General features: G+C 40.6%; 1 long non-coding RNA gene and 1 pseudogene across 1 annotated transcript; one reads left to right on the forward strand and one right to left on the reverse strand.

Annotated features, from left to right (window-relative positions):
* Positions 1 to 49: 49 nt before the first annotated feature.
* On the reverse strand, positions 50 to 3,390 carry LOC108886597 (protein mono-ADP-ribosyltransferase PARP3-like; annotated as a pseudogene).
* Positions 3,391 to 3,581: 191 nt separating this feature from the next.
* LOC127139314 (uncharacterized) lies at positions 3,582 to 8,151 on the forward strand. The gene is made up of 5 exons (XR_007809478.1): positions 3,582 to 4,166; positions 5,300 to 5,726; positions 6,106 to 6,532; positions 6,912 to 7,377; positions 7,714 to 8,151. It is a non-coding gene; the product is annotated as an uncharacterized LOC127139314 (long non-coding RNA).
* Positions 8,152 to 9,085: the final 934 nt, after the last annotated feature.

Genomic DNA, 9,085 nt, shown 5'->3' on the forward strand with positions numbered 1-9,085 from the left:
TTTAACACTGTACCATCAGTATGATTGCAATCAATGTCATTATTATCCTCTTTAATCCATGTCTTCATAAAGCCTCACCGTAACATGCAGACTTGCTGTTTTCAGATGCAAAATAGATTCCACGACCACACGGCCTCCTGAATGGGGCATTATCCTCAGACCACTCTTCAGGATGGCTGCCACCACCGCTATGTTTGTACCATGCCACAGCAGACGACGGTTCTCCAGACCATCGTTCTCCCTGAAGCGCTCTCCCTGTGGTGTACAATGTGTGTATGAGTTCGGTTAACAGGACTTCAGCTTTCTGAATTATGTTAAAAAAGATTGACTGTAATTCTCACCTCTGTCCCTCGATCGATTTCCCAGACATTAAGAATTTTTGTTTTCTGATACTCATCTTTAGTTGCTGTCAGGTATTTCTCTATGGTCTTTAAATGTAAAAGAAAAAAAACAAAGTAAATATTGGTGGACATGGACGATGATATGAGATCCACCATGACAGTACAAGGGCTTTGCATTTACTTGACCTTACTGATATTTATACCATAGTACCTTGAAAGTTTCTGCATCTTTGTCCATTAGAGTGAGCTGGCAATTGAGAGAATTGTAGTCTTGGTCTAGAGGGTGAGGAACAGTCTCTATCATCTCTTCCTGAGCCTTCTCTGTCTCGGACTTCAGAGTCTGGGCAAGCTCAATGTCAGCCAGCACCTTTAAAGAACATGTAAAAGGAGAGTGAGTTTAGGACTGAGATAAAATCATAAAAAGACAGCTCGCTCTAAAAATAATCTTTAAAAAATTTGACCATAAGCATCTTCTTTCTTCTTCTCCACAATCTCTGGTGTTGTCGATGGTTGGCGGTCTGTTCCGGCCAAAGTTGTGTGGGATTGTGGTGAAGAACTTTGAGGAAAGTTCTTCCCAGGCGTGCTCTTCCTTTTTTTTGTTTCATGGCTGCCTCAATTTCCTCTAGCACTTCAAAGCCCTTTGCAATCTGCAGCTTACTCAGCTTGCCCAAAGGCATCTTCTTGATGTCTGGTATAACAGCCACACATACACACAAAAATACAGTCAGACTGGTTATTGCATATCTTCTTTGTTTTTTCTAAGAAAAGGCATCGTGCACAGTATATTTAGCCTTTTTTAATGTGCAATACTTTTTTCTTCTTCAGCTGCTTCCAAAGACATGTAATGATAGGATCATGTTAGCAAAGCCCAGGACAGTGATCAGATACTGTAGTTCAAAATGCTAAGATAAGGAGATGTGTTGTGTAAATGTAGACTTCACCCTTTGTGGCAACAAGATCAATCATTTACACGTCACCACGCTGCACTACGCTGATCTCCAAGTTTCCTACATTTCTAAGCAATACTGAAAATTGCGCTAAATACACAAAAAAGCACAAAGATTGTTTTCACATCAGCACCCTGTTTAGTCTAACAGGCACTATTACCCAGTGGGCATGTTACATAACACATGTTTATGCACACCGAACATTTGCAGACTACAGAGACCTGTTTGTATGAATGGGCTGGTTGACTGAAACACACCCACCTAAGTTCATACATTCCATTGCCTCCTTGAACATATCATTGCTGAAAATTAGCTCGATGAGGTGCTGTGTAGCCTTATCGAGGGTGCAAGGTAGGACGTTTTTAGGGACTTTGACAGATTTCCCATCAACACTGTCCACCTGCAAATATCAAAAAAGTACACCCAGTGAGATGCTGCTAATTTACCAAATTGCAAATGATTAAAAATATTACCTTATTCAGTGTCTTTGATGAAGTCTAATTCTAATCATTATAACAGCTTCAGGCTTCATATTCACACTCAATGCTCTTTGTTCCAGTGAGAGGGTACATTTCCATCACCTTAATCTCAGCATCCTGCTCTCCCATCCACCTCAATCAGGGTGTACTTCCCAGCGTGGGACACAAAATTCATCCGATCGCTCCCAGTTGTTCTTTGTTTATCCTTAAACTTTTTCTCAAAAGTCCTTGATGGCATCCTCAACTTTATTACAAGGTTGAGTTTGGATTGTCCCACTTCACCCTGAATTTAGATGAGAGATGCGGTAATTAGGGGCAAGTTATCCAGACACCATCACCACAGTGAATTAAACATCACCAACCATGTTCACATGACATGTGCAGTACTAATTTTAACTTACTAATACAACAAAATGTAATTTAATTTGTATCAATAGATGTTTATCATCCCATTGAAAAAACACATGTTTCTAATATGTAAGAATTTACAAAGCACACAAAAAAAATAAATAAGGCAGCTTAGAAGGAACTTACCACCCTACCCCATCTGTTCCATGAATAGTACTTCTTGTTTGCTTTAATAACTTGAATGACATAAAACTTATTATTGTTATGTCCAATGTTTGTCTGATTCAGCATGCAGTCATAGTCCTCATGTACCTGGTGGAGAAAATACAGATCACTTTACAAAGTTCTTTAAATATGATCGCATAAAATTCTGTAATTTGCCTTAATGTGCCCAAATAAATACTTGGAGGATAACTAATGTTTAATTTTTCTTACCTCTCCAGAGCCCGACAGTGAGCAGTGCTCATCCACCTTCCTCTTGCCTTTTACCTGTGGCCCTGCAGCCAGAAGGGCCTCTTTTGCAGAGGTGAAGGCATCCTTGGGCTTTGATGTCTCAGGCTCCTCCTTGGCCTTCTTGCCACCAGCCTTGGCAGCAGAAGCAGCCCGTCTCTTTGGTGCCATGCTCCCCCTGCTTGAGAACCATGCAGAAACACATGTTGGTAACTGGGCATAATGCCTGGACAAGCTGAGACATGCCCACACTTGCAGCTAGCCCCCTCTAGCTGTTCATCACGAGACATGACTGAATTGTGCACATGTACTTACTGTGTAATCAACAGTCAGCTACTGTATTAAGAAGCAAGTAATAGCAATTCAACGATATGCAGCTGTAGTTTGTATGTGTTTGGAAACAAATAAACCAGAAAGCCTCCGCCCTCCCCAGTTTACCCCAAAGACGAACTGGATTTCTGTCAGTAGCGGTGAACTCACCCTTTTAACTTTAAACGGTGTCAGAGAGAGAGAGGAAAGCAGGCGGACACACAGCCTCTCCCGGTGCTGAAGAATACAGCTGACACCGACTCTGGTTTTCGGGAAGTTTACAATCACTTTACAGTCAGAGGAAGAGGCGGAGCTCGACTGTATGATTCCTGCTTCTCTTCTTCCTGCTGCTGCTGGGGTGGAGTGGATGCATATGTAGAGCCGAGTAACAGCGATACCGCCACCTACATCATTCCGGTCTTACGTCCCTCAGATACTGTTCCCCTCCCGTTACTCTTGTTTCCCGTAGATCTCCACCCTCTGTCCCCGGTGGCAGGAGTTATGATAAGGTCATCGACAGGGAGAAAGGCTTCGACACAACACCTTATTGTTCTGTTTCTCTCAGAACCTTTAAAACGGAAATAAGGAGAGGCAGGCCAAATTAAAAACCTTTCATTCAGGCTCACTAATGTCCCACTACTAAGGTGTAATACAGGCAAATAACCCATGAAGGGTTAGTTACAAAAATGTGCCTCACGGACATAAAACTGATCCTGTCTATGGTCCACAACACCCACTGTCCACTGTCAACGTGACATCTTAACACATACTGTATTTATGTTTACACCTGCGCATAATTGTGGTACTATCCGGGGCCGGCTCTACGAAGGGGCAAGAGGGGGCAGCTCAAATCAAAATTTTAGAAGTTAAGACAACATATTTTAATAGATTATCCAAACAAAGAATGTGATAAATGTTAACGCAATTAACTCTCTCTCTCTCTCTCTCTCTCTCTCTCTCTCTCTCTCTCTCTCTCTCTCTGTGTGTGTGTGTGTGTGTGTGTCCTGGATCACCTGGCCAGTTGGCGTTTTTTCTGCCGTTGTTGGCTTACGTGTTTTGTCATTGGCTGCGTCGTGTGTCGTCATTGACCCTCAGGGAGGAGCGCAGAGAGGCGGAGAAACGAAGCCGGAAAACAGATTAAAACCAGCGTTTGAAGCGTTGCCTCGGTTTGTTAGTTCTGTGAGAAAACTTAATTACCAAAGAAGCCTGGATGCTAAAACACAGTTGTAGTTGCTTTTTTATTTTATCGAACACAAGTGAGGCTGGACGCTGAACACACCTGTGGTGCGAAGGTAAGGCTAATGAGCGAACTAGCTAGCAGCTAACGTTAGCGTCTGGTTTCATGAAGGATGATGGCGGCGCGTGCAGACGCAGCGGCTTCTTCTTACTTCGTCTTTTAATTCACCGTGACCAGCAGACTTAGAGACAGCTTTATCATTCAGGCTGTCAGAATGCTGAACCCCTCTCCCATTTCTTCCTCCCCTTCCCTCTCTGTCCCCTGCCCCCATAAACTCTGGTCTCCCCCTGGCTCCGTGAACCACATATTCTGGACTATATCACCGTTAAGGTGAATTACACAGGCTGTTTACTGACACCAGCCACTTTAACGTTTTATCGCGTGGGTAAGAGTGTGTTTGTGTTTCCGTGACTGAGGCTTCCCTAACATGAGTTGTGGACCCCCAACGTGGAAACACGTTTTCGCTCTTGATAGTCTGTTTAAATCCCAATTGTAATTGTTTACAGTCACTTTATCGACATTTTGCATCTCTGTGTGATTTTGTGTTCCATCCTGATAATTTTAGCTCAGTTTATAGTGGTCTATCATGTCATTGTCATCACTTTGTGTCTATTTGTGGTCATTTTGCATTACATTACATCTGTACCTGGCTGCTTTACACCTGGATGTCAGTTTAGCAACAGCAAATTTGAGGTGCCGCCACGGCCACGCCCTTTGACGAAAACTCAACCTTTTCATAACTTTTAATGACAAAGGCGATAACGGTATATTATCTGAGTTTGAAGTCGATATGATTCGTTCAAATACAGTGTCCCCAAATGGCGAAAAATAAGCAAAATTGTATATTAAAGTCAAAATGGCTGACTTCCTGTTGGTTTGAGGTCATGACATCAGGAGACCTTAAGTACATTTGGGCATGTTATGTATGTGGTCTGAATTTCGTCCACCTACAATGAACTAAGCCCAATGAGGAATCACTTTTGAATGTTTACGGGGGGCCCTATAGAGCCATTTTGCACCATTTTTGAAGTCTTATAGTATAGTGGGGCATAAAAATGTTTTGTTGAATGTTCTGTTTCAGCTGTAATGTTTAATATTTATCTGTGTTTTCATGGTTACACTGGATGAGGAATAGGTAGTAGTGTATTGATGATTTTCCTTTGTATGTTTCTCTTTGATTTACTCCAGGTATCACCACTTTGTCCACGACATTGTCTACGATCACAGAGACTTTGTGCATGATCAGAGAGACATTGTTGAGGATGAGGGAGACATCGTTCATGATCAGAGACATTGTCCATGATCGCAGAGACCTTGTCAAAGATGAGAGAGACGTTGTCCATGATCAGAGACATTGTCCCATGCTTCGTAGAGACCTTGCGATAGAATCGGCGGAGACGGGGGTCACCGATTTGACGGCATTGCCCGCGATCATGGAGACATTGTCGATGATCACAGAGGCACCGTCTATGATCTCAGAGACATCGTCCACGATCACAAAGTCATTGTCCATGATCACAGAGACTTTGTCCATAATCTCAGAGACATTGTCCACGATCGCAGAGAGTCTTTGTACACTGAGGAAGTTCTTTGAGACCAGGACTGAGGCCTCCAGGTAATTCACAAACTCCTTTACATCAACTGTCCAAGACAGAACATTGACATTAAATTGTTTCTGTTCAGTTTTCAGTATATCAAAAAAGTGTTATGATAGAAGTAATCTGCAATATGAAAATAATGTATAAGTAATATATATATTCATAGAAGAAATGTAAAAGTTATTAGCAATATCAGAAGTAAGATGTAATAGTCAATGTAATCTATTACTAGATATAGTTTGTAAAGCATAAAAATGTCTAAAATGTCATAGAATGTTCTGTTTCAGCTGTAATGTTTAATATTTACCTGTGTTTTCATGGTTAAACTGTGGATGAGGACTAGGTAGTAGTGTATCGATGATTTTCCTTTGTATGTTTGTCTTTAATTCCCTTCAGGCGTCACCACATTGTCAACATCATCGTTTACGATCGCAGAGACTTCGTCCATGATTGCAGAGACATTGTTGAGGATGAGGGAGACATCGTCCATGATCAGAGACATTGTCCATGATCGCAGAGACCTTGTCAAAGATGAGAGAGACGTTGTCCATGATCAGAGACATTGTCCCATGCTTCGTAGAGACCTTGCGATAGAATCGGCGGAGACGGGGGTCACCGATTTGACGGCATTGCCCGCGATCATGGAGACATTGTCGATGATCACAGAGACACCGTCTATGATCTCAGAGACATCGTCCACGATCACAAAGTCATTGTCCATGATCACAGAGACTTTGTCCATAATCTCAGAGACATTGTCCACGATCGCAGAGAGTCTTTGTACACTGAGGAAGTTCTTTGAGACCAGGACTGAGGCCTCCAGGTAATTCACAAACTCCTTTACATCAACTGTCCAAGACAGAACATTGACATTAAATTGTTTCTGTTCAGTTTTCAGTATATCAAAAAAGTGTTATGATAGAAGTAATCTGCAATATGAAAATAATGTATAAGTAATATATATATTCATAGAAGAAATGTAAAAGTTATTAGCAATATCAGAAGTAAGATGTAATAGTCAATGTAATCTATTACTAGATATAGTTTGTAAAGCATAAAAATGTCTAAAATGTCATAGAATGTTCTGTTTCAGCTGTAATGTTTAATATTTACCTGTGTTTTCATGGTTAAACTGTGGATGAGGACTAGGTAGTAGTGTATCGATGATTTTCCTTTGTATGTTTGTCTTTAATTCCCTTCAGGCGTCACCACATTGTCAACATCATCGTTTACGATCGCAGAGACTTCGTCCATGATTGCAGAGACATTGTTGAGGATGAGGGAGACATCGTCCATGATCAGAGACATTGTCCATGATCGCAGAGACCTTGTCAAAGATGAGAGAGACGTTGTCCATGATCAGAGACATTGTCCCATGCTTCGTAGAGACCTTGCGATAGAATCGGCGGAGACGGGGGTCACCGATTTGACGGCATTGCCCGCGATCATGGAGACATTGTCAATGATCACAGAGACACCGTCTATGATCTCAGAGACATCGTCCACGATCACAAAGTCATTGTCCATGATCACAGAGACTTTGTCCATAATCTCAGAGACATTGTCCACAATCACAGAGATGTAGTCCACGATCACAGCGATGTTGTGCACGATTGCAGAGAGTCTTCATACAATGAAGTTCTTTGAGACCAGGACAGAGGCCTCCAGGTAACTCACAGACAGCTTTACATCAACTGTCCAAGACAGAGCACTGACATTGAATTATGTTCAATATTCAGTATATCATAAAAGTGTTAGAATAAAAGTTATCTGTAATATAAAACTAATTTATAAGTAATCTGTATTAATAGAAATAATGTAAAAGTAATTTGCATTATCAGAAGTAAAATGGTATAGTTAGGCATAAACATGTTTTGTTAAATGTTGTGGTTCAGCCGTAATGTTGAATATTTATCTGTGTTTTCATGGCTAAACTGTGGATGAGGACTAGGTAGTAGTGTATTGATGATTTTCCTTTGTATGTTTGTCTTTAATTCCCTTCAGGCCTCACCACATTGTCAACATCATCGTTTACGATCGCAGAGACTTCGTCCATGATTGCAGAGACATTGTTGAGGATGAGGGAGACATCGTCCATGATCAGAGACATTGTCCATGATCGCAGAGACCTTGTCAAAGATGAGAGAGACGTTGTCCATGATCAGAGACATTGTCCCATGCTTCGTAGAGACCTTGCGATAGAATCGGCGGAGACGGGGGTCACCGATTTGACGGCATTGCCCGCGATCATGGAGACATTGTTGATGATCACAGAGGCACCGTCTATGATCTCAGAGACATCGTCCACGATCACAAAGTCATTGTCCATAATCACAGAGACTTTGTCCATAATCTCAGAGACATTGTCTGCAATCAAAGAGATGTAGTCCACGATCACAGAGATGTTGTGCACGATCGCAGAGAGTTTTCACACAATGAAGTTCTTTGAGACCAGGACAGAGGCCTCCAGGTAATTCACAGACAGCTTTACATCAACTGTCCAAGATAGAGCACTGATATTGAATTATGTTCAATATTCAGTATATCAGAAAAGTGTTAGAATAAAAGTAATCTGTAATATAAAAATAATTTATAAGTAATCTGTATTAATAGAAATAATGTAAAAGTAATTTGCATTATCAGAAGTAAAATGGTATAGTTAGGCATAAACATGTTTTGTTAAATGATGTGGTTCAGCCGTAATGTTGAATATTTATCTGTGTTTTCATGGTTAAACTGTGGATGAGGACTAGGTAGTAGTGTATTGATGATTTTCCTTTGTATGTTTGTCTTTAATTCCCTCCAGGTGTCACCACTTCGTCATCGTCATCATTTATGATCGCTGAGACGTCGTCTACGATTGCAGAGTCATTGTCTATGATTGCAGAGACATTATCTATGATTTCAGAAACAAGGTAATTCACAAACAACTTTACGTCAATTGTCCAACACAGAGCACTGACATTGTTTATGCTCAATATTCAATATATCTGAAATGTGTAATAACAGAAGTAATCTACCATATAAAAATAATGTATAGGCAATCTGTATTAAAAGAAGTAATGTAGAAGTAATTAGCATTATCAGAAGTAAGATGTAATAGTCACAATAATCTGTTAATAGATGTAATTTGAAACAGTAAAGTTATTAAAGGAAATATGTAACTTGGAAAGTAATATGTAATGGGAAAAGTAATCTAATATTAGAGGTAACAGTAAAACTAATCTGTAATATAGAAGCAAAGCAGAAGTAATGGTAATCCAAAATAAGGTATCAAAAATGTCATAGGATAGTAAGGCATGAAAAATGGTCAAAAAAATGTCATAGTACAGGAAGGGATCAAAAACCACCAAAAAATGTCATAGTAAAGTGAGGG

The sequence above is a fragment of the Lates calcarifer genome, unplaced genomic scaffold, assembly GCF_001640805.2.
Source record: "Lates calcarifer isolate ASB-BC8 unplaced genomic scaffold, TLL_Latcal_v3 _unitig_1136_quiver_3104, whole genome shotgun sequence".
Lineage (NCBI taxonomy): Eukaryota > Metazoa > Chordata > Actinopteri > Centropomidae > Lates > Lates calcarifer.